The sequence below is a fragment of the Chaetodon trifascialis genome, chromosome 15 (assembly GCF_039877785.1).
Source record: "Chaetodon trifascialis isolate fChaTrf1 chromosome 15, fChaTrf1.hap1, whole genome shotgun sequence".
In the NCBI taxonomy this organism is placed as follows: Eukaryota; Metazoa; Chordata; class Actinopteri; order Chaetodontiformes; family Chaetodontidae; genus Chaetodon; species Chaetodon trifascialis.
In genome coordinates, this window is record NC_092070.1 from 13,950,556 (window position 1) to 13,978,171 (window position 27,616).

Sequence of the window (27,616 nt, forward strand, 5' to 3'; positions counted from 1 at the left end):
ATCAATGTTCATGCCCCTCAGGATGTTAACAGCTCTCAGCCTCGGCATGGACGTACAATTGCATAGAATTCAGTAATGTCTTACTGAAAAAAAAAATCCATCAGCAGTTTTCATTGTGTTCAACGTAACATCTTGAATGGAAATGAAGTGCCACAGAGGTGGTGGTGGGGGGTACCCACTTCTCGCCTGCCACATGCTGTCAACACACCAAGAGTACTACTTGACCTTTTCTGTTTCTACAGCTGAAAACAAAGATCCTTAAGCACTGCTCATTATGAGTGATTAGTATCTGTCATCAACACAAGGTCATGAGGAGGCTAATAAACAGCCTCCTTCATGTGTCTCCTGCAGCTCAATTTACCCTAATTACTATCTTGCATTAGAGAATGACTGAATTTGTTTACAAGTTTAATCAAAGGAACTTTTTTGTTTTTTACACATTCTGGTCGCCAGCTTTTAGTCGTCGTCAGTGACCTTTTTTAACTGGTTGGCTCCGAAGTGCTGCAGGAGAAACAGAGGGTGTTCAGTTCAGTTAACAGCAGAGGATGGGGGTCAAAGATCTTGTTGGTATGCATTGAATCAATTACACTTGCAGTTTGATTATGTCACAGGCAGGCACAGGCAGTGACCCGTGAAATGAGATTTAGCATTTTAGCTGCCTAACGAGCTAAGCTAGTGTGTTTGACCATTTCGCTCTACATGGCGGAAGAGATTTATCGTTTACCTTTGTTCATCAGCGTTATCCATGCGCTAGCTGCCATCTCAAACAGGCCCCCATCTGAAGCTGCCTGTAGCCGCAAATCTTTGTTCAATCTCCTTTTGAGGAAACATTTTGATGCTCTCAAAGATCTCAAGTGGCTTCCACCACTCCTGTTATTTAGTCAGTATGCAGCATTTACATGCAAGGCAAATTTATTTGTATAGCACAATTCATACACCAGGCAATTCTAAGTGCTTTGAATGAATGCGTCAACATCTCATGTTCGTCTCCTGAAATAAGCTTCGCCTCATCTAATTTTTCTTCAATTCCACTCCATTCCACTTTTTAAAATATGTACTGTAGCATTGTTTTATAGTCCAACAACAGCAAACACTGAGGCAAAGAAATGTGAGTCTCAGAACGGCTGCCCTCTCATCCTCTACGAACATCACAAAGCTGCTTTTGTCAAAGGAAATTAGCCAGATGCAGAGATGGGGCTGGATAAAAATGTTAGTCTTTTATCCAAATGTCAATGGCTCCAGTTCTGTGGAGGGAGGTAGTTATCCTTAAGCAGATAGTGCTTGTTGTGTGCTGATCAATACTTGGCAAACCAGCAGCCCATTAAGTGGTGGGAAAATAGCACAATGATGAACTAAAACCTATACACAGCTTAATATACTTCTATGCATAAAGTGTTTGGTTTTAACTTTTATTTTTGTACACATTTACACCTTGCGAACAGCTCCCCAGGTTGAACCCTAATTTTAAGTCACTCCTCTTTGGACTGGAGCAAAAGAGTTGCAGCAGCTCCACTGAATGTACAGTAAGGGTTGAGAATTAATGCAAACATCTAGAAAATTTAGTTCTCACAATATATTTTTATTTTTATGTGGGTTGAAAGTTAGGCATTGCACATACTGAGGGTGTAGCTCGTTGTGCAATGGCACAGGTGACATGATATAAAACTCCTCTGAATATAAGACATAGAGACCTTAAAACAAAGATGGTTAAAAAAAATCATTTTTTCCTCATTAATCAGCAGGTAACACCTTAAATTAAAGAGTGGAAACAGACATCTCTTCAACCCCCCATGCATTTCCAAGTATTATTTGTCTGTTGTTGTCACACAGACAAGTGGATTGCGTTCTGTTTTCCTCAGAGCCCAGCAGCTCCCAAAAACACAAGATTCACTGCATTTGTTTCCAAATTTCCCTGAAGAAGCAATCAACACCACGTTGGAAATAAGAAAAAAGAAAGAAGCTTGCTCACAGACGAGGTAAATGAAATTGTCATCATTTAATACAGTATAATAACATAGTTTGAGTATTGCTTCACGCAAACAGGTAACTAGGGCAAGGTGGTTGGGGTGGAGGGGGAGCAGAGGGTGAGTTCATTCATTCATTTAGTCTATGATGGAGGCATGAAAGCAGATAAAAAAAAAAGGTGCCAGTTGGCTTCATGGCCAGTCGTACCCAGCAGCAGACAGAATTACATCATGAAAGCCAGACTTCAGGGAACCCGTCTAAACGCAGATGGTGTCATTATCCCAAGCGCATGGCTCTTGGTAAAATTGTTGGGTTGCCTGTAAATGAAAGAGTATATAGTAGATATATTATACCATTGAAAATGAATTCTAGTGTGATCAACATTTACTTCATAATGAGAAATTAAAGCAAAGTTTAAGGCACACATATTCACAATTAATTAGTTGCTTATCAGCATGTATATACAGTATATATTTATTAGTCATTAATGCTTTATCCTGCATGACCATATTCTACAATTACCATGCCATTAACTACGAGTTTCTCCTCAACCTCCTAATTGCTGCTAATTGATAGTATGAAAGCAAGTTATTGTACATGAATTATGGTCTTAATAACCTACCCCTAAATCTCCACTACAGATGGAGGATGAGCCTGGACTCCAGCACTCTGTCTCTGAAACAATGAAGCAGTATGTGCCACTGAAAGTCTTGAAGGGTATAGCACAGTGCATTTCATCGAGTGGCCATTAGACTTGCAAACAGTGTGCTTGTTTATCATAATGGCCAAGGATGCCCCAGTCAGACAAGCTTGTTTATTTCTCCTTGTCTTTGGCTGAGTGTCCTCACTTGATAAATATCCCATTAACTCTTGTGTTCCACTTAGCAGCCTGGCCATGTGGGACTTTGGTTTGGCCACACACACACACACACACACACACACACACACACACACACACACACACACACACACACACACACACACACACACACACACAGTTTAACATGCTCATGTTCTTCTAAATCTTCATGTCAACCTACAGTATGCACGCAGAGGGAGGTCACACACAAATGTCCTTACCCATCTTTTTCTGTTTCTTAAACACACACACACACACACACACACGCACTGACACACACACACACACACACACACACACACACACACACACACACACACACACACACACTTGATATACTGTATATTTTGCAGTTCCACTGGGCCTGTTTGGGCACCTCGTTTTCAGGATTATGAAGCACCTCCCTGCAGGCATATCTTTTCACATGTTGCCGGTCGTTCACTCCCCCTCACTATCCCCCATAACTACCCCCACTGATGCCATTTTGTTTGCTAAGTAAGTTCAGAGAATATAACAAAAAGCTCACAGTGTGCATTCCACCCAGTGACTCAGCAGTCATTTATCTTTCACACTGCCCGCAGTTCAGAAATAAGAGGAGAAATTAATTTAGTCTCCCTGTCGTAAGAGTGCATCACATTCAGCAGCAGCGGGCACGCTCAGTCCATTCATTGCACCTTTCTTGGCTCCATTGTGTTTCAAGAAGATAAAAAAGGAGGATTAGAAACTTTTATTTACAGCGAATAGAAGTCATAAAAAGTTAATGTGATGCTTCATAAAGAATGATAATGAGAGTAAGAGAAACATATGTCACAACTGGCTAATTATATGGTGACTTGGTCATAGATTTGCTTGTTGATATAAACGTCAGTTTTTGCATAAACTTTATGAGAAGTGGGCTTGGGTGATTGCGGTCGGCATGAATGATCGTCCCCTGCTCCCAAGCAGTAAACTCTGTGGTCCGATGCACACAAACAAGGCTGAGAGCGAGTCAGGCTACTGTGCATGAAGACGAGAATCAGCACGAGCATGCTTGACAATGCACACAATAACACGAACACACAGGGACGTATACTAAATGTGTTTAGTGTTGCCAGTAAGTCGATGCATCTGTAAAAACAGCAGCTGCTCATCTATCGACCTAGCACCAATCATCGCACTGACACAAAGCTGCAACTGTGCAGGAGAGTTAAAGCATCTGGCGCAGGTATTTTTAAGAAGCAGCAATGGAAAGGTGCAAAAACACAGAAGGTAACAGTCAAATGTAACACTAGGCTGCTCAAACATGGGCAAAGTTGATGGACTGTGATTCCATACACTAAAAATTATTACTGTATATGTATATAACTGACTGTAATGTTTTCATTCTTTGAAGTTTCATTTAATTCTATTCTACATTTAAATATTTGTGTATACAGTATGTTCTATGTGTGTGTATCATGAATGGGCTACATCCTGTGTTGTGCGGTGGCAAATAAATGAACTTCCATTCATCCATTTTCTATACCGCGTATCCCTTTCGGGGTTGCGGGGGGTGCTGGAGCCTATCCCAGCCGTCAATGGGCGAGGGGCGGGGTACACCCTGGACCGGTCGCCAGTCGATCGCAGGGCACAAGCACACAACCATTCACACTCACACTCACACCCAGGGGCAATTTTACAGTCACCAATCAACCTAATGAGCGTGTTTTTGGTCTGTGGGAGGAAGCCGGAGTGCCCGGAGAAAACCCACGCATGCACGGGAAGAACATGCAAACTTCTTCTTGCTTCTTCTAACTGTTCTCCCAACATTGCGGACTTGTTCGGAGATGTCTGCTCTGACATCAGAGATGTCCCACATCGCCATGAACGAGTCAAAGCAGGAGCCCTCCTCCGCCTCCTGGATGTAAGGCTTGTAGGTGAAGCTGAAGTGATGGGCAATGGCTGCCAGAAACATCTCCACACAGATGATGAAATCCTGCAGGCCAGTAGCGACGGCTTCCACACTCTGCCAGTGCCACGTACGTTTCTCTGAGATAATGCCCACTTTGACCAGCAATGCAATGAACACAGCTTGCCAGAAAGAGACAAAAACGACCATTTTGACACACAGGAATTTGCCCACTGGTTTGATTGGGCTCAGCTCCTCTCGCAGAGCCCTGTAGAACAGCACCAGGCAGTACATGGCGAACAGCTGTGACATGTTGTTGAAGATGACCAGGTACGTCCATGCGTTTGTTGAACTGAAGTTGCCTTCTTCATACACTCCACACAGCTGACAGATCAAGGCAATCACTGTTGTGACGGGTCTCAGCAGCACTCCCAGTTTGCATCTCAGCAGCAAAACCTCTCCCATTGGCCAGGGCGGGCAGCAGCACAGAGGGAGCAGGTGTTTCTGCTGCTCCTGCACCTCCAGCATCAGCACCAGGCTGAGATACTGATTTTCCAGGTAGTTGAGCAAGAAGTAAGAAGAAGAAGAAGCCCTGCCCAACCTGGGAATTGAACCAGCAACCTTGTTGCTGAGAGGCACACGCACTACCTGCTGCGCCACCGTGCAGCCCTCTAAATTAACTTGACTCCTTGAAAAATGTTTATCCTGAAGCTGCTCATGATGAGGGGTGGGCACAGCGACCACGCCCAACAGCCTTACATAAAGACAATATCACATCATAGGGCTTATTCAGGTAACGTTACACCCTGCTCATATAGTACGTCTATAATTTACCCCTTTGTCACTTTTGTTCAGTGACTTGCAGTGTATGCACAGTATGGCAGTATATTAGCACCTTCACTTTTTTAATTAGACAGTAATGAGATGCAGTTTAAATGTGAGGTTTCAGCTGCTCAGCTGGGGTTCACTCGACTCAGATTTGAGCACCAGTTAAATATTGAGTTCAGTAAATATGGCCCTCACAAACACCCATTTAAAATCTTTTACAGGTATCTTTATGCTCCCTGAATGGCATCACATGCTTCTCCCAGAATAGCTGGTGTTAGCGCGCGCCGGCGGGCAAATGACTGTTTTACAGGGTTGGGGTTGAGCCCTGTTTTGTGAGAGGGTGCCACTTTAGAGGATGAGACAGGGTGTCACATACAGTAGTCTATTTCTCTTTTCACTCTTTCTCTGTCTCTCTCATTTTCACACACAGGCACATTAGAGGAAGATAGTTTCATAGTCTTTTAAATTTGGCTATTCCACAAAACATTTGCAGTTTGCGGCCTGCTGCGATGCCTGCTGTTTCATGAACACTAAATGTTCCATTTAATCAGTGGTGCTCTCTTTTTTTCTTTAGGCACTTTGGGGTGTGATACTTTTCCAGCTTGTAATCAGTTAAAATAAAGTTGGATTGCTAAAGGTAAATATTTGCTGTAGAGGCAAAGGTTAGAGGTTGGCTGCTAATACAACAGTTGAAATGTGTGCCAAGAAAAAAAAACAAAAAAACATGGCTGTTATCGCTTCCCAGAAACAGTAAAGGGCTGTGGTGAGTTTGAACTCTGATTGCACGCCACATGATCAAGACTTCTGGCTTCAGAGCCGCTTTTTTGAACCGAGTCAAGGGTGTATGGTTATATAAGGGATGAAATATTTAGTATTCTGAAGATGTGCCATCGCACTGGTGGTGTCACAGTTCACACAGACACACACGGAGAGCACCAGTGAAAGGAGAAATGAAAATGCACAGAACATCCTACACATCATGCAGTATGTATTTTTGCATCTGCGTGGAAGATGTGACTCATAATAGGAAGCACATATATGTCTTTGTTGATGCTGCATTTATGAATTGTCAAAAATGTGACGGTGACAAAGATGTGCTTCCTTCCTTCGCTCGTCACAGAGCCCACTGTGGCAGTTCAGTCTGACAGATGTGGCCAGAATGCTTATCAATAGTGCTGATCTCCTGTGATCTGATTGTGTGATTTGTTGGGCCATCCCATCACTAATGTGTCCTTTTGGGCTGAACTGCAGCAGCTCATTAGACTTCTCCTTGGGGGCGCCATGCTTACAGACTGACTGGTCTCTGCTCGCAGAGCGCTGCCACATTTCACTCCAATTAAAAGACATTTTAAAGATTTTTCTTGTGGTAAGTGAGCAAAGATTGGTACAGATCTTTCTCTGTACCATCTCTCCGGACTAAATAGGATGTGTCGTCCTTTCAGCAGGTTTTGGGTTCAGAATGGCTCAACAGGCATAGGCATCCTGATCAGATGTTTTTTGACATCAGTGAGATGGAGTACTGGCTTCAAAGCAGAGGTTTGTTTTCTACAGCTGACTTTAGTACAGTAAAGCAACGTGATTCTTTTTTTTTTTTTTTCTTTATCAGCTGTAGGTAAAGGTGACAAACCTGCATGCTCAGAGTACAGTCAGCTTGAGACCACAGTGTATTGCCCTCATAGAAAACACACACAGAAAAACGCACCCTATGTAAAGCTACTCCACTCTGCACCAAACACACATTTGTCAGGTCTCTAATTCAGTACAGTCTTGGGAGCATAAGATAAATTGGAGCCATTCTTCAACTTGCACAGGCTGGGTGTCTGAGAGAGTCAATAGTCTGCTAAATACGTGGTGTTAGAAGTCCAGGTCCAGCGCCGTGGGTTTGACTGCAGGTCATTATCGGAGCCCCCGTGTGCCACAGATCTATGGGCATGTGGTCCTGACGTGGGGATTAGCGCTGCGTGCCAGAGAGCCTGTGAACACTGGGGAGATGGAGGATACAAAGACTGCTCCACTTTGTGTTTGTGAGGAGGGAAAATGGAATTGTCTTGAGAGGCGGTCATGCTCTACCAAAGGTAGAGCACATCAAGGCGCCTTCACTTGTGCATCCACTCAGGCTGTTTGGAAAATCCTTTCACAAATAACTGTCAGAGGGTTATTGGCTCGTTGTTAATTTCAGAGGAAAACAAATGATTGTTTGAATGCACAATAACCCATTTGTCAGAAAATAGCCACTGAAATTAAAAGCAAATAAGTCGACAACAGACAACAAAAGTGGGGAAATATATCAAGTCTGTCCTCATTTCAAGCCTTATTTACAGAAGTGTTAAGTGCAAAGGAGAAACCACAAGTCAAAATAGCAGTGCTGAATGATGCGCACAAAAAAAAAAGGCATATCATTTTTGCAATGTGAGTCACGATTTTAGTGGGAATGGTAAAAATGATGATAACCAAATGACAAAACAAGCTCATTCCCTCATGCCTGGAGAATACAAGGCATGATTTGTGGACCGGGGCATCTCTGTTCATTTATAATGTGTTGTGACACATTTTACCTTCATGATAAAATTGCAGTTCCTGTGATTTGGATATTGTGCTTGGCCATGTTGTGATTTGGATAACCTTTCAATGAATCGCTCGGCCCTATAAAACAAGCATATGTTATTGCTGTTGTGTAGCTGCTTTTTGTAAAGATCCATTCAAAGCTCAGTGAGGTGATCGTTCTGATGTGTGTTATTCAATATTGATAATCTACGGTAGGCCATCTAAAACATGCAAATAGGAATGTATAATGCATGCATTTAATGGGCCACATACAGGAACCAAGAGTCAAATACAAGTCAGAAGAAGAGTTGAAAGAACAACTTCAATATGATACAAAAAAACAATAAAATAAAATATATAACTACAACAAACACTGCAAAATCAACATTCTGTTCAGCATGTCGTCTTCATCCCGACCTGTCAATATTCAGAGAGGTTTTTTTATTTTATTTTATTGGCACATTTGAGCACAGCAGCTTCTACAGTTCAGTAGTTATTAGGAAATTGTCTCACCCTGACAGCTGCCTCAGGGTCTTTGTCCAAACTATCCTCTGTTGCACCCGACAGTGTAACATCACCTACTGTAGGCTATAATATTCTCTCCTCTAATATCTCTGTGATTTTTATCCCCTTGACAGCTTCTCATATCAGTCATGGACTGCTTTGATTTAGAGAAGTTTTTTTATTACTCACCTTTATCTTAAATCTCTCCATCTTTACGACTGTCACAGAACAGCTCTGCTCTGATGACACATCGTTGGCAGCTGTACTATTAATATTTTAGAAGTTTTCAGGGTCCTCCAATACAATGACTGACTCTGCTTTATTATGACTTTGTGTGCTGGTGTCCAAAAGCAGGACTTGAGGTGCAAAGTTAAGTCAAGTTAAAAATGAAGAGGGGTTTGGAATAACAATACAAAACAATTCTTACATGATGTCTTTATGTCGTCATGTGTATTTTTGCTAAACTGAAGATGCTTGTTAAGCATATTGAATACTGTTACCAAATGAAGACCAGATGAGGATTTTCAATGTCACTGCAGTGTATTTCATCTTTATCTTACAGTGACCTGAACCTGCCCTCAGATTACATTTTTTTCTGCCACTGACTGGAAAGAAGTGTTGTTACCCTCCACGGGCCCCTTCTGGTAACGCTGGTGAGACTGGCGGTCATATTCTCTCAAGTCATCAATCAGCAGCTATATGATCAATCACATGTCAGCTCCACCTTAGTGGGTGTCACCTTATTGGATCATCTATCACATATAATTGCATGCTGTGTTTCTGAAATGTAGTCCATGAATTATCCACTAAAAGTCCTCCAAGATGTGACAGAGAAAGACAAAAATCTTCAGCGGTATACGAAAAAGATATGCAGTGGAGGAGATCAGGTGCTTTTGAATGTAACAAGGATGACATTTACAGATACAGATGTAGAGTCCTAAACCTACAGTAACTCCTTTTCCCGTGCTGACAGAGGAAACTGAAATGATCAGAGGCTGAAAGCTGGAATTCACCGACAAAAAAATCAAAAAGCAGCGGTAGGATGGGGTGGAGGAGGGAGAGGTGTGGGTGTACATAGCCCTAGAGAGGGGAGGGGGAGGAGGAGTGGGAGGACTAATTGTCGTTGTAGAGGCTCATAAAGTGTAGGGTCATTAGTGTTAATCATGCCGTGCTGTCACCTAGGCAGCTGTGATTATCTGACTTCTATTGTTAACACTGCTATCGTCCTCCTCACACTGTAAGTGCTCTCTGTCTCTTTGTTCCCTTGTGTGCCGGGACATCTCTCCTTTTCACCTGTGTCTGTCTGGCCGCCTTTGTTGTTTTTAGACTATCAAGAGTATGCTTTCTCACAACCTCACTTGCCATTGTCAATTTGTCAGTTCTTACTGTCTGTGTGTAATTACATTTCAACCTGAATGTCGACTGAAATGCAGGGTATTTGTTAAACAGTGCACTGGTTGATAGGCACACCACACTTTTAAGGTGGATGGCGGGGCGGGGGGGGGGGGGGGTTACTGATGTCCTTGCAGTGGAGGAAGCTTGAAAAAGTGGTGTCTTGGGTTTCCTTCCAGTGGAAAAAACGTGATAAAGCACCTGCTAGGAGGGCCTTCCGGTGGAGAAGTGCAACTGTTTCACCATAAATGCATCTCGACCTTCTGCCCAAACTCCCATCACAACCCTCTTCTTCACCTGTGTGACTAAACACAGACATAACGACTGCAAGGTCAATGAGTAAAGTCTACCTGTCTTACCTGGCTGAAGCACCCTATAGCACATTCACTTTTTTTTTTTTTCAGCTCACTTCAAGATGTTTAAATGGCAGACACCCACCCCAGCGTGCAGCCTCTCCTTCGACTGCTCAGCACCATCTTGAATCTGGCTGCTTTTCTCTCTCAACACTCCCAGCTCCACCTACTTACATCTGTTTTTTTGTGCTTCCTGTCAAGTTTAATGCATGTGCTGCAGAGAGCTTCAAAGAACTGTATAGATTAGAAAAAAAAAAATCCTTTGACAGCGGTCAACACTAAATAAACAGCGCACATTTAAAACACATGTAAGAACGCACATGTGCATGTCGGACTGAAAACCGTTAAAAGCAGAACTGACAAAAGCTGTTAAACAGCCAGAGTGCAGATGTTAGCAGATGTTTTCAATCGAAACAAAGCACAGAGTTCATTTTTATATCTGCTAGGGTTTAGTGTCACCTTAGCAACAGGTAGCAGAGAAGTGGAATCCTGTCAGGATATTGTGATGCCAAGTGTGAACTGCAATCCTTTTCCACAGGATCCAAACACAATCTTTGATCTTGATACATGAACACTGCAGGGTCTGAACTGCACCAGTGTGACACATCTCAGTACGTCTCAACCCTATATGCCAGGCTGTGACAACTGCAGCTACTAACCTATACTGCAGGGATCACTTTACCGACGCTCTTCCTCAGCAAAATACAGGATTCACCATATTTCCTCTTTTTAGTCGACTGTTAAATGATGAGAAGTGTGAAATGATAAACGTGGATATAAAAAACAGATAAGCAGATTACTTTGGCTTCTGTCGTCTCCTCTGGCATGTGTTTATTTTATATTCATGCTTTTTTAATTGTCATGAGTTTGAGAAAGCTGTACATGCTCCATGGCTTTTCACAAAATATTGCTTAAATCCACAAATACTTCAATATGTCATGCCTGTTTACATCATGTGTTGTGTTGCCTTTTTGGTAAAAACACTCAAACTGTTTTCCTTAGATCCCTCAAACGGTGATTTCACTATATGGCAGACTGAACAGCAGTGATGAAATAAATAATATTAATACTATTTTTGAGTTTGAGTGATTTCCAGCCCTTTTTATTCATAATATAAGGATACAAATGTATCACTGAAAGTATAAAAAGTGAATAAATTCTTGTCTGACATAGTCCCCAGACTGATGGAATCTGTCAAGGCCTAAAACTATAATATGAAACAATGAAGATCAAGAGTTTTAATTCAAAGTTGCAGAGCTTAAGGTAAAAGGGACGTGTTCCTTGCATGTCTGGAAGAGTTGTGAAACAGCATGACTTGATAACCTTAGACTCCCTCTGGCAAACACACCTGAACCACAAATGTCTGCTCTGCTCCAGCAGCCCGACAGTTCCTTTTGTTCCTCTCCTCCAGCCAGTGAGCCATAAGCTGGAGACAATAGGTTTAATGGGATTATAAAGGGCATCAGAGGAGTTTCCATGGATCACAAAGCTCACAACAGATCCACAGAGTGAGTCCCAAATGAGACAGTCAACATGGTGAGATAGGCCTCTGCTTCCTGTAACAACGTGCTGACAGTCCATCTTGGCTGGTTGGAGTAAGCAGCCGAGGGACCTGGGGACTAGTGTGGAGGGTCAGGGAGAGGGTCTGGGTCGATGTTCTGGGGCCCTGAACTGAAAACCCAATTATCCCAGCATTTCAGTCAGGCTTAATTAGGCTTGTCTGATGTGCAGCGGATTCATTATGTTTCTAATTAAGTCTCTATCAGCCCCATAGAAATAATGGCTTTATGGTACATCAAAACCAAGCTGCACTATACTGACATGATTGCAAAACTATCCTCTGGCAATCTTCCTGAGTGGGTGGTCGCATGGAGGTTGTTGTCTCCTTCAAGGGAGGCTTTTGAGCAGAGGCGTTCCTCATTTGGGCTACCGGGGACCGAATGAAGTGTGGATTGATGGGCATCTTTCTCTATAACCACGAGAAACTGAAGACAGAGGATGATATGTTTCAGCATACATTATACTGTATGGTATGCATGATACACAACATCTGTATGGATAAGCTGTTCTTCATATTGTTCTGCATCTGAACAGTAGGCAAGAGGAAACCTTCGCAGGGAGAGATCATTGAGAGTGGATTGACTTCGAGTTGAATCTTTGCTTTGTTTCACAGAAGCAGATCAGCTATTTTGGAAGAAAAAAAATGATTGGAGAATATCTTAAACTGTGATACTTGGTGTGCAACACAACACAAAAATTACTCCTGAGTTGATTCAAGGACAAAATGCAAACAAGAGGGCTCACAAAGTCGTTTTGACCTAGAGAAAAGGTTTCCAACCTTTTGTCGCTCTATTCAAAACACAGACTTATTTTTGTGCATTCATACGCAAATGCATTCATACCACAATAGGAGCTGTTCCTCGCCAGAGATATAAAGCAATATTGGTAAACACACCCTGCAAAACATGTCACAAGCACTCAAACAAAGCAGTGTAGCTAGTGGGGTTTTTGGCCTTTATCTTCTTCATGAATTCGTGTGCCACTCAGGAGACAACACACACACACACACACACGCACACACACGCACACACACACACACACACACACACACACACACACACACACACACACACACACACACACACACACACACACACACACACACACACACACACACACACAAAAAGAGTGCTTTGATTTTGTTTAAGGCTACAACCGCAAGCTAAACACAAGTTCTGGATGAGAAGCTGCTAACTGATGCTGATTTGAATATCTCAGAGGATGAGGCTTCTACTCCAGGGAGATGAGAGGGCTCAAGTGGAGAGAACATGTGGAAAACATTTGGATTGCAAACAGGGAGATGTGACATGTACAGTACCAGCTGATGAAAAGCACATCTGAAAAGCAGAAAACAGCCACCGCACTGTAGAGTCAACAAATTACATAAGCAAAACAGGCACTGTGGGTGGTTTCCTTTCTAATTTTTTTTAACTTCTATTTATTTTTAACAACAGTTGGATTCCACATACGCACATTTGAATGTGGTTTCCAGTCACATGAAAGCATGTTTTCTAACACACAGTGTTGACACACTGCTACTGTATAGCCACGAAACAATGGGCTCAATTTTTGTACAGACACGAAACCAACAGAGGGACAAAAGCAGATGCAAAGGCGTATTGGTCGAGCAGAGGTCTATGATCTGCTTTTGTTTATTCACTTGAGTCTCTTAAGTAATTTCATGGCCCTGTTACAATGAGAACTTGATTGCAGTGCAGTACAATGGTCATTATGGGCCCTGCATTTCTGTGGCAGTGGCCGACATTGAGTTCAAGAAAAACATTTTTTACTGAAGCGAAAACACCATTTTCAATGATCATCAGATTGACGTTAACCCTTTATATTAAGCTACACACATTCACCGTTAACTAGTTTCTTATTAGCGTGCATGTTAGCAGCATATCGGCTTTTTATTAGTCATTATAAATCACTTATTAATGCCTTATTCTGCATGACTATATTCTACAACTACTAGGCCATTATTGTTTTCCCTCAATACCTTCGTAATTACTGCTAATGAATAGTAAGTAAGAATCTTGTGCATAAACTACAATCTTATTAACTCAATGCTAACACTTAATAATGCTAACCGCCGGAATAAGGCAGCAGTAAGTGCTTTATAATGACTAATTAAGGGCTAATGTGCTACAAATATGCATGCTAATAATCAACTAGACAATGAGTATGTTTACCTTGATACAGAGTGTGACCAAACTGATGATTTCTCTGTTGTAAACCGAGTTATTGCAGGCAGCTTTCACTTTTTAACAATCATGCGAACAGCTTAAACAGACAATTGCTTGGGGATTAAGTTTAAGTAAGTAAGCCACTCAGTCCGAATTATCCACGGCTGTTTGATGAATGGAATCAGGTTTCTTCCGGAAGAGTAACGAAGGAGGACCAGCTCTTCCCAAAATTGTCAGGTTTGTCCTTCAAAGCGAACCTGGTTCTTTTAAAGTGGAGAGTCTCAGAGAAGTCTTTAAGTCATTGGAGTGTTGCACATTTATGCCAACATTTGCCTCAGAAGCTGGACTCTCCTGTCAGCCTATGGGTAAAAACTGTCCGCCACTTTAAAAGGGAACAAGAGCCTGGTGCCCATGATTGCTACCAGTGTTTGCTCACTCGCAGCCTCACTGAAGTGGAGCCCCTGGTCCTTCAGTTCTGTGTTCTGGTGTAGACCACTTTGGAGTCGGCCAGTGTGCCAGAGAAAAATCAATATCAATATGGCCCTCTTGATAGTAAGCAGTGTTCCAAACGGGTTTCTAATGATAGGACCTTTTCTTTTATCAATGGTAGATCAATGGTACATATTATGACAGGAAAGGCATTGTTTTTGACGTCCAATGGACATCGTGGTGGAATACATACTATTCAATCACAGCATTATCGACCCACTGTGAATTCATAAAATGGTTTTCTTTATGTCATCAGTTTCCTGTCCATGGTCATTTGAGCAGCATGAGTCATAAATTGCTTTCCAGAATGGCTACAAGAGGAACTGTATGTCCGTGTTTACATGTGAACATTCATGCATATTTATGGTTACCACCAAAAGAGGCCCAGGTGAAAATGTGATCCGCCTGCAGTGAAATATTGTGCGCGTGGTGCGTCATGATGATTGACAGGGTCCGTCGCATTTGATGGCAGTAAATGGCATGCAAGAGCCCTGCTTTGCATTCAGCAAGTTCGCATTCGCCGTACCTTTAATTGTAAATCCTTCTTGCAGGGCACTTAGCACTGTATGTCTGTGTCTGTGAGTGTGTGAGCGCAGCTGGTGGGATTTTATTTTATCGTCCAGTGGAGCAGAAATATGGGAGCCAGTTGGAGAGCAATGCTGCTGGGAGACATTTGGAGGATCTGTGCAGGTTCCCTCTTGGGGATAATAGGTAGTGGGAAGCAGGTGATTGCCTGGATAGCCCTGAATTGTACTTTGTTTGCCCCAGTCGATAAATGCTTTCTTCCCCAGTGACAGCACTTGGTAAATAGATGGACAAAAATTTGCTAAATCTAAGTGTATGGTATTTATTTAAGGGCAGACATCGCCATGCAAACAAGGTGCCAAAAACCAGTAACCATCATCTTTAAGCTGTTGTCAAATATGTGACATCTCTCTTGGTGGCGGTGACAGTAGTTTGAGCGTGAGGGGAAAAAAGTGAAACTGTTGGTCTCTTGTTCGTGGTCAAGACCACAGAGGACACGCTCTAGGTTTCTATATGAAGTGTGGCCTTGACTGCTTAATGGTCCCGAGACAGTGAGCGAGAGCAGATGTGCTATTTTTCATGCTTTTGACAGAGGGCTTGACACTTGTTTTTGTCTGTCAGTGTCAGTATACACCTAAAGTGGACAGGAGTAAGGAACGCTGTCAGAGTGATTGAGCGGGTGAGCCGAGAGTCACATTCTTGATAGGTATTTTTGATTGAATTACTCCAAAATGCAGTCAGTATTGATTACTGATGTGTTGACAAGCAAACTCCATTTACACAAATATGTCCACTTAGAAAAAATGTATGATTTCAATGTCAAGCGCGCACAATTAGATAGCTGATAAGTGCTTATGATATTGATAACCTGACAATTCTTTATTTTTCTCTGGCCACTAGTGAATGAAGAAAAACTAATTGGAATATTGATAAATGTTTTTTTTCTCTAGAGGATGGATTTGACTCTTTCTGGCGAGCTCGGGGGCAGGACACATGGCTCAATACACTTTAGTAACCAACAGTAATGTTAGTACCGGATAATTGCACAGCGGGGATGAACTTATATAAAACAAATAGGAATTATAGCATTTTTGTGATTCTAACACTTAAATTGAGGCTGAATCCTGTGAACACCGACTCAACATGAACACTCCCTGACCTCTGCTTTGCATTTAGATGACAATTGCTGATGACAATCTTTTTTTTTTTTCCCCCCCTTGGATCAACAATGCCTCTGTTTTGAACAAAAAGTTACTTGTGATGTTGAGCCACTCTTCAAGGTTGGACCACTATTGCAGTTTGTTTTAAGATGAATATCAAGCTCTCTGCTTGCGTGACTGACAATAAAAACAAACAAACAAACCAACAAAAAAAGCAGCTTGTCCGGAAATTTGAGTAAAGCTGAGCAACACATTGGATTAGTGGAAAAGAATATGATTTTCTACTTAAGAGTAATCCCAGATTAGCAGTTTTAATTCACTGCCAAAACTCATAATAATATTATTAAAGACACCTGGTAGGCTATTATGAAAAATAAATAAGAAACCATGGAAGTGTCTTTATGTTTTGATCAAGGATTTTGCCTCACACACTTCCTTTATCTCAGCACTCTACCAGAGAGTTCATGTCGAAGTGTGAAGTGATACGATGGTGATCAATCTCTACATACAGTCTAAAATCAAACACTATGGCAGAGGTGACAGTAGAGGAGCCAACATAATTAGATGGGGTATTTATTTATTCTTTATTGTTACCGTAAAACAATGTCTGCATCTGTAGGGAGGTTACTGTCTATTAGGGCAAATTGAAAAGTCACTCCATGAAAATAGCGCTCCACTTTTATACTTTTTGGGAACTGCTGACAATGTCTTAATGTGGTGAAAAACTATTTTTCCATTTGTTGTGACACATTGAGTACATGTCATTGTGGCATGTGCCAAAATTACCACTGGGTATTTTTATACATGTAATACTAAAATCTGTGTTTTTTCAAACAAACATATTTACGTATATAATAAAGTAAGTCATATATTTTTAGGGTTAGCATATTGAAGATGTCTAAAAAAACATGTAGATTTGTATGTGGTATACCTATATGTTTATGTATATATGTACATATACAAACTCAGTACGAACACGTATATGTGTGTGCATTTCTTATTTCTCTTTATATTGCTACACCAATATCTTTTTACCAGCAGCTGCAGTAATGATTTTGTTGCAATAACAGTACATTTAATCTTAATTAAATATTAACACCTTCTCTACAGCAGTTTATGCTTTACAAAATGTTTTTCTACTGTTCGTATTCCCCAATAGACTCTGCATTTTTATTGTGATCCTGACAAGCACTCTATGAAATAAAAAGAAAGTGTGGAGTGTGTAGCCACAATAATCAGGGCTTTACTGACCTCTTTGTATCTGTCTTCGTTTAATATTTAGTATAGCAGTCTTCAACAAAAACGTTTAATGAGCAGGTGTCTCTCCATGTACTTACATTTATTTTTAATGTTGGATTCAGATGGTCCCAAGGATTATCTGATCCTGATGATGAAATGAAGTTTTCAAAGCTCACAGCACAACAAACCTAAGAGATGGAAAGCTGCAGCATTAATCTGAGTAGCTACAGTTTGCATACATAGTGTTGTTTCTCCATCTGCTATGGGCCCACAGTTAAAACCAAGGTCATGCATCATGCATGGCGAGCTGTTAACACAGTTGGTTTTACGATTACAAAATATATTTTCAAAAAAACGCTCACGGCTGTTTTGCTCTCTCCTTCTGAGAAAAATAAAGCTGATTTCTGTTGCAGCGGCCGAGTTGAGACTTACAGTTTCCTGACCAGGGTTATGTTTAGGTGAAGAGCACAGTGGTTTCTTTTCAGCATGTCACCGGGCCACATTGCCAATTTGTTGCAACCTTTCACTCATGCCTTGGAAATCTCACCTCAGAAAAGCACAGACGGTTTTTCTCATTTTTGCTGGGCAGAAACCTGCCAGACAGCATCTGACATGTAGAGAAAAGAATCACATCTTCTAGGTGCTGACCACAGGCGCCCCCCATCTGACACGTATTAAACAAATAAGAAATACATTGGCCTCTGAAGGCGGACCTTGCCAAGTTATGGTTTTTCAATAACAGCAATCTTACACTTCAGCCTTGCCACACTTGTCCGTATTGATTTCTGTAAGGGTGAAGGACAAAAATAAGTTTCCATTTCTTTAGAAATCATGCACTGAAACTTATCAAATACTCACCTTCATGTTGTGGAAATATCTGTATCAAATATGCAGAGTTCAGAACCAAGTTACTGCAGAGATTGGAGACATTACAGTAATATAAAACTCTTTGCTGAAGGAAACCTAGATCCACAAATGCCTTTTTCTAACATTTAACCAATTTTTGAGTATTATACCTTAAAGCACTGAGATATTGAACTAACACCCGTACACCACATCCTTCAACCACGTCCTCAAACAAGTGGTGACTTACTTTCTGGCAGTGATGACAGTGAAAAGAAAGTGAGATTCATTAACACGGCTGCTTTTTACTCACAAAATATGGAAAACAAACCATGTGCCATTTCATTTTACACCTCATTTAGCAAACTAAGCAGATAACCCATTATTGCCTGGTGGCAGAGGACTGGCAGGGACCTGAATCCAACAACCACTCGCACGGTGACAGAATTAGCACAGCTAAATGATTCACACTCCAAAGGTCAGGGGCTTGCCGTGATTGAATATTAGCTTGTTTTGCACAAATGAAATCAATCACCTTCATGCTTCGTGAAAGGGGATGAGAATACAGAGAGCGATGAGGAAGACGAGTGAATCTGATGGAAAGGGACGCTCGCTGTGGGAGCTCAGAGGACCATCCGCTCCAATTCACAAGCACAATCATTCACCTGCGATGCCGCATTCATAACAATAGCGTGTTCTTACCTCACCTGTATTCGCTGACCTCATTACACACAAAAACACACACCTTTCCCTTAAAAAGATTGTAACAACGGCTTGAAAAGGTTGCACCATCGCAGGTTTGCCCTTTTATTGTTGTAACAAGGCCGTCACGTGTCCTCTCCACTCACCGCTGGCTCTCTGTGTGCAGACTATTGGCCATCAGCAGAGAGAGCATTCATACCTCTCAAATGAGAGCGACCATGTTTCACTCTCTGCTGCTGTTTTCTCTCAGTGCTCCATTGCCTTCTGCTTGAGATTACTTTCATCACCATATGTGTGAATCTAGTTTTTTTTTTTTTTTTCCAAATGAAGTCAGAAAATCATCCATTTGAGAGTTTTTCAATATTTCTGAAATTAAAAATGTTATATCACCATGGTGCACTCAAAACCGCTGCTCTCAAATACACTTCTTCTGACTGTGTTATTAACCACAGCAGCATAAATTTATTACATGCCAAGAATAAAAAAAACAATAGCATTATATGGAGATGTAGATTTTTATTACAGGTGACATTTTCATCCATCAGCAACAGTTGGGTTTGGCACACCTCAGTGGAGATCCAAATGACCATTTTTATGCTCACACAAAGAAACTAAGACATTAGAAAGAGCAAAACAAAATGTGATGTGACACAGCGCTCAGTTATAACGATGCCACGGTCTGTCAGTTACACCAGGTCCCAGTAAAGCTCCTCCACCAGACTACAGCCAGACTCTTTCATTACATACTGTACAGCAGGAGAACTGCTGGTCGTCACGAATATGTTGTTTTCTTACCCTGATTTGTTGAACATGAAGTATTTTCTTGATGAATTCATCATTTTGGCCAATGAAATGTCAGGGAAAAAATGAATGCTATAATTTCCCTCAGTCCCATAAAATGTATTCAGATGTCTTGTTTTGAACGAACCAGCAGTTCAAAACAGACAGATGTTCAGTTTACTCTCAAATAAAAACCAAGATAAGCATGAAACTCATGTTTGAGAAGCTGGAACGCTGCTGAAAAAGGACTGAAACAATTAATGAAAAATAATGAATCAAATAAACGATTAATTGACTGGTTGAACATAAGTAGATATTTCCAATAATCAAATGTGGCATGAGGGGGTTTTTAGAAAAGAAAAGAAACGTTGTTTGAGAGCCTAAAGCTGTTTCTTCCTCTTTGGTTGATGCTGATGCTTAATGAACTGTGTCGTTCCACAAAGTGCCATTTACATTACAGCACACTTATCAGAGATATCAACATTTTGCTTCACTTTGTGCTGCATCTGTCTCGGCCCGTCCTCCACAGATGTCGCACTCAGCGCAGTGTTGAACCAAGGCAAACATTAATCATGTGCTATGCCCAAACATCCTATCAGGAACTGATAGACAGGTGATGTAAAGGTGTTAGAAATGAGTTGAAAGCCAATTTAAGGGGATTATCTCCCAGTATCTCTCTGCACCACTGTGCCCACATGCATGTAACACTTTGAATTATGTCTTTGTGTATTTTAAAAGGCACATGAAATTAGATTTGGTGTCTTCGGTGCTCAATTACTTAGTCTTTTGTTGGTCTTAAAAACTTTGCTGGATACACTGCAAAGCCACCTGTGTGACAGTCTTTCTAGCAGTTCATTAAGATTCTGTTGTCTGCTCCTGCAGAGAAAACATCCTGCATTTGATTCACAGCCACGTGTGATAAGAGAAGATCATTGTATTTAATAGGAGCAAGAGCTTAATTAATTTTCCCAAGGAGGCCCTTTGTTTCTTACACTATGCTGTTACTCAATGAAATGCAAGAAAATGCATTTTTACTTCTGATGTTAATTAATGACAGTTTCTCTTTTCAGATCTGTGAACGTCTGTGTGTATCTGCTTGGTATATTTTCACTCATTCTCATTCATTTTAAGTGTGTTGAAAGTATTTTCAGGAAAGCTGTCATGAATCTCACCTCCACCAGTTGATTTAGCCTTGTTGATAAATGCGTGTTTGGACTTTTACTGTGGCTGTGTGTCTCTTCCAACATCCGTAGCTGCAGCCACGTGAGCTTCTGTCGAGCCAGACATGTTGTTTTAATGTCTGGAGGGCAACGCTCAAATATTGCCAGAGAGTGTTTAGGCTGTAAGAGGAAGCCTCCACGCTGAGCCGCAGCACCAAAGGAGGCACTGAGGTGGCCAAATATAGCTCCTCCACAGGAGCTCCATCCTTTCCAGCTTCTCATGATGCTCTTTCAAAGCCAAGGAAGTGCATCCCATTTTAATTGCTTACTGAGTGTAATATTAAAAAATAAACATGTTTTGAAAATGATTAACTGGAATAAGAGTAGACAAAGTCCATATCACACCAATCACCAGCCACGCTTGGCTATGGTCTGAAAGCAGCATCAGTGATAAAACTAATTTAGGTATATCATCACCGGCAAAGATCAATTCTGACCAAGTGTGCTGCTGTCAAGCTACCAGGCAGTTATCCAACTCCAAGATTCTGCAGTGAAGTTTCATGCAGCAGAACAATGAAAAAAATGACACATTAAAACTGATCCTAATAGACACTTACATGTGTACATGTGCAGCATTACAGTGTTGGTAAATATATGCAAAGTGCTGAAGGTCTCTTGCCTGAGTGAATTTTCGTAATTTTGTCCTGAACAGGATAAACACAATCTATCAGGAGGATTTTCATGTGTAAAACATTAATAATCACAGGTTAAGAGACTTTTCTGCTCTCTGCTTTAAATGAACATGCACCCATGTTTCCAGCTGACCGACTTCATAATGTAACTTGTCACTTCTCCTCTCTCTGCAACAAATTGCTGGTACATATAGAAAAATACACCAGTGTGTAGGTCAAAGAGGTTAACAGCTGTATAACAAAGTCCCAGTGTTCTCTGCTCGCCCTGAGGTGCAGCTCAGGCCTCCTCTGTTCCTCCCACATCTGGTAACTTAGCTCTCTCTTTACCTGCAGGGGGAGGAGAAGTGGCGAGTGTGGATAGTCTTACAGATCTGATTTGTCAAGCCATTACCCCGTGTATGTGCCATGGTGGCTTTGCCAAGCATCGCTACTCAATGTAATAAATACGCATTAGCCCCTGCCAGCGTCAGCCCACGACATTTCTCTCATCGTTCCTCGTGTTCTTGAAGCATGTGCAAATTGCTCTCCGTTCAAAAAGGCACAGGGGAAAGCTCAGCAGAAGAACCGCGGGAGGATGAAGTTGAGGGGTACGGTGGAGAAGAGGCATTGTCGAAGAGCGCAAAACACTTGAGCTGTGATAAAAGCATTAGTGTCTTCAATAGGGTGGAAAAAATGTGTGGAAGGTGTGAAGCCCATGGATGAGGGAGCAGGAAACACAGGGCTGAATCAGTCACAGAGAAGCTGAGCGTCAGACAGGCAATAAATGAACCACAACTCAATCTTACTATGTTGACTCATCCAAATTTCATGCTGTATATATACAAGACAGCAGCACACATTAGATTTGACCCATCAATCAGGTGCTCTCTCCACTCACGACAAGATTTTGGCCACAGAGACATGAGTTACTGTACCATGTGAACTCTGAGCTCAAAAAGAGAAATGGCAGAAATACAGACACTGTGGTGTCTGTTCTCTGTGAGTTTGATGACTGTGAAACCACAACTTTGGTTTTTCCACAGAGTAGTGACACATGTCAGGGGGGCTTAGTGCCGCTGTGTGAGCACGAGGGCCGAAGCTGGTGTGACAGAATCTGCATGATCGAGCTCACTGGCAGGCAGACGTGCAAAAAAAGAGAGGGATTTTATCATTTTATTGCATGTTTTCTTTAAAATAAGTGTTAAAGTATATTATCTTTGTGTTTAGCATGTTACGTTTTGAACTGACATATTTTGCTGCATGTGAATTGAATTTCTCGTGTCGGTCTGCGTGCCTGCTTGTGTGCGGACATACCTCTTGCACGAGCGAGTGAGTGTATGTTTAGACTTTTACAGGGCCTAATGAGAGCCTTGACTATCTGGGGGAGTGTGGGTGGCAGGATGCTGCTGTTTGTGTCGGCATGCAGTCACAAGTCTGCGTTGACTTGATGTGTGTTTGAGGGCGAGCTGTGGAATTCAGACGAGTGGGCGTGTGTGGTCAGCTGCGGTGAAACGTGGACTTCCCCTGTGTGGTTATGGCCAAACTGGGTTGCTCAGGAACCGCTGTGACTGTTGTTGGACACTGGCCACTGTAAAGGAAAAGAAGAAGAAAAAGCTCTTCTAGTGCATGAGCAAGTCACTGTTTCCTTTGTTCCTTGTGTAGGTTGCATGGAAGAAGAGATGCAATCATCAAAACTCCATTACGCTTAAACGCGGCTTTATTTCCACATTATATTTGAGGAACAATTTGTGTAAGCCATTACTTTAGCGCTGAGCAAAGGGAAGTTGTGTGTGGCTGTGTGTCAGCTTATGAAAGTGCAAGACAACGCTTTTAAGCTCGTGGGTCAGGTAGTCTCCTCCGCTCAGTGACAATAAAATGGTGAAATTGCGACGTACCACCGGTCTGATTGCTGGCATTTCCACCCCGCACTGAGCAACCCTCCCCGGCCGGCTGTCACAGCTGGCCCTGGGCCTGCAGAGAACGGAGGCCTAAATGTCACAGCGCCTTCTTCTCCACAGAGGTGAACCAGCAGGGCTCTCTAAGTGCTGCTGTACCCACTCACATATCCAACGTTTAATGCTTTCACAGGAGAGAATGGACAGTGAAATTATAGGAATTAAAGCATTTAGAGACTTTGCAAGTGACATACTTTATAAAAGCATTTTTCCTAAACATGATGACACCAGGTATAAATAGCTTTTGTTATGTTTCTTTTTTCCTCATATTTTCAATGCATTTGGAAAAAAAACTGCACAAAACTGAGTTTAGGTTTTTTCGTGCAGGCTTCTCCTCAGACTTTATGGGCTTGGTAGTCCCCTAATACATTGCTCTAGTTCCCACGGACACAAAGGCTCATGAATGCCTGGACAATATGCAGTCACAGTCCTACAACAAATTCTATCTTTGGAAAGCTTATAGTATTCATTTACACTTAAAACAATGCTGAAGAGGTGCTGACTCAACTCCATGGTTTTAGGTATTTTTAGCTATGTTAGCGGCACGACTTTGCATGACATGGAAATGTCGGTCTGTCCACCACACTGGTCAGACAATGAGTCCAACAAATTCTCACTCCCAGCTCGCCTGGTCAGGAGCACTTGGCATTACTTTTTAAGGCACTGGGTACGCATTTAGTAGCATTTTCAACATGCAGGCTCTGCAGTCGAGTTGTAATGAATATATAAAGCTTGCTGAGAACAATGATAAACACATTGGTAACACTACGAAACGGTCACACTTCAGTTTGGCTTAAGCAACAAAACTACTTGACGTACATGAAGTTATGTACAATTCTTCACTGACAAAAGAAATCAGCTTTGACTTTTGGTTTCACTTGGTTCATGTTTCCCTGTTGAAAACATGTCGAAAAACAGCTCTAAGGGGTACTCAGGGCCTTTAAAAGTCTGTATGTGACTGGTTTGGAGTGGGAACAGGTTGATGTATCCTAAAAACTCTCCTCTAGTGCCACTAACAGTTTAATATTTCACGTTATTGATTATTCTACGTCTACTCTTAACAGTTTGTCTCTCAGTCCCCCGTTCTCACACAGCAGATATGTCATGCAAATCACGGGCCTGTATCGCTGCAGCCCTGCAGGGCCACAGGTGTTGTTGTAATGGAAATTATTACTGTACATGGTATCAAATATTTGTGCACCCCGTGCAAATATGAAGGCATAACAGCATTGGTAAATTCCTTACATTCCTTCCTTACATGCACCCATGCTCCCACGTAGCATACAAGTGTACTGTAGCTCTCCTGCAGTCAGACGGCTGAAAAAAAGATATATTATACACATACACATACATCGGACTCATTTGTATTCACAAGCATCGTGATTACTTTCGTCAAAATTTAAAAAACTACTCAAAATGTATGGAAAAATTAATCCTTTACTCCCGCCACTTTAAAGCTTCTCATGCATATTTTAGAAGCGAGTTTGTTATCTTAGATGGAAGTTTTTCATGTACAGTATGAGCGACGCAATGTGAGGAGGTGAGATTGATTTTCCCATCATTCCCACTCCCACGATGACTGAGAAATTGATTTGGGAGAGGATCACAGATGTATTTATTTACTGGAGTTCGTATGTGCAAGAGATACTCAGATGTGCTGAATAAGAACTGGACTGTAAAGGGAATCACTGAGAGTACTGACAGCGAAGACCACAGATGAGAGAGATGAAATGACAGAGTTAAGGGCTCAATGTGGGGGGTGTGGAAAAAGAGAGTGAGAAAGTACATGAGCCAGATAGAGTAAATATAAAGCCGCCCAAAGAGAAGCGACAGACAGTGGTGGAAGAGAGCAGATGGTGGGGTAATACCGCTCTGCTCTCATTACTTCTTCTTCCTTGACATTATTGTTTGGGAAATGGATATTACAGTGGACATAATGGCCTTTATCGTCAATTTTCCCCTGTATAATTCCCACGGTTCTGCTCCTTCAAAGGCAGATGAAACGCTTAGCGGATGAGGGTAGAGTCAGTGCTGTGGAGGAGAGACCTACTCCGCTGGCACGGACAGCATGCAGTTTATTTCAGCCAGGCTTGGTGCAATGCATACAAAATCAATAGAGTAGTCTAAAAATCCATGAAGGGTAAAACGCTTCCAATAAGCTCCCATCTGGCTGTATTCTTTACCAGGCTGTTGGAACCATAAATATAAATCCTGCAGTGCTCCAAAAGCCATCAGTCACAGCAGTGTTTTCCATTCAAGAGCAAGAGAAGTCATATCGTCACTTTATGTTTGGATCACAGAGCTCTATCATGGATATCTGCATGTTTCCATATGCATGAGGATAATTGCTGGTGACAGCATAGTGGCCGCTTCACATGCCTCTCTTTGAACAATCTTTTAAAACCAACAAATCGAACAATGGATAATAATGGAAATTCTGCGCATGGCCGTGCAAAGACAAGCCAGACCTCTCCCCAAACAGTCCAATGAATATGTATAATATACAACTGCAATGAGTTTATTGAGGGAGGATGATAGGCTCGGTGAGTTCTTTCATCAGCAGATTGGTACGACCAGAACGCCGCTGCAGGCCTAATTGGAATAATTTAACTTCTTACTTTGAAGTGTAAAATATGTGGGCTAGAGATGAGGTTCCTGAAAGGTCAGTGCTACAGGCGCTACACGTTGCTGCTTTGAGCTGTAGACTGGCAAGAAGAGATGTTATCAGTATTTGGATTTCTCTTTGATTACCAATGCAGGAAAAATCTTGTGCATTTTGACCTCTGATATTCATATGCGACTGTTTGTGCTTGAATGAATTGTTTTGAGACTACTTAATCGGCTGATATCAGATGTTCTGCCGTCCTGTCTGCTGCCTTGATCATATAATGTTACCTTTTTATTGATGTGCAAATCGAATTGTGTCTGTACTGTATTATGGAAATAAAATCAAGACTTTTTCTCACTTTACAAATATGAACTGGTGGAAGCAAAATAAGATTTGTAAATACACACTCAGATGTGCAAATGTGATCTGAGGAATATAAATGTATACCCAAGGCACAAACCCATTTGGATCTTCTCTGTGCCCAGTGCAGTGCCATTGTGGCAAGTCCGCTCGATAGATCCTCCATCCTCCAATGCGAAACGTACATTGCTGTAATGGAACAGCATGGAGAGACCAAGCAGCTTGGTGTCCTTGCCTGGTGATGGGTTGGATTTAAGGTGCCATTATTGGCAGATCTGACCAGCGAAAATCTGATTACAAATCCCAACATACAATCTTTATAATCTTTACAAAAACAGGATTTTTCATGATTCAAATTACTATAGTTGCAGTGTATAAATAATGTGTTAAAGCTGTCCAGTAGAGGAGTTTGTACCCACTTTTTAGACTTTCATCAGCCAGTAAACTAGCTTCTGATTATCACATTGTTTCCCATCAACAGTGTAACCACTTCCTCTGTTAGCATCAGTGACCTGCAGCAAGTATATTCATGTATGGCATCATCTGCACACTTCGGGTCACTGTGTTTTTTTCTTTTTTCTGATACTGTGGGTGCTTTTCATTACGTTGAATTGTGCCTCCTCGTCTCCTCTCTCCTTCGTCAACCCAGAAGTTGTTTCCCCTCCGCCATGATGAAGGATCTTCCAATTGCTTAAATGCACCTGAAGGAGACGAGGAGCGAGGAGAGAGGAGGCTTCTGAAGGAGATCAGAGTGAGGATACACCGGTGTAGCCTACGCGGAAGTTTTTTGATATTTAAGGGGCGTGTCGTATGTGGCACACGTTTGAATCATGGCGGGAGCCGGTCTTCACAAATGTAATCTTGATTCTTGTTTCAACTGTGTCCTTTTAACAATTGTATCTGTCACCAAGAAATTAATGAAAATTCTTGGTATATTACGGTTTTTTCAAGCAAGGCTACAAGGCTGTTGGTTTAATCTACGCACAGCCGTCCTCTGTTATGCCTCTAACGGCATATAATTGAAACCTCATCAATAGCAATCAGGAGTAGAACAGTCTGACTGCAG

At 41.8% G+C, this 27,616-nt stretch overlaps 1 pseudogene; it reads right to left on the minus strand.

Moving 5' to 3' along the window:
- Positions 1–456: 456 nt before the first annotated feature.
- On the minus strand, positions 457–22,073 carry LOC139343206 (transmembrane protein 184C pseudogene; annotated as a pseudogene).
- Between the last annotated feature and the right edge of the window lie 5,543 nt (positions 22,074–27,616).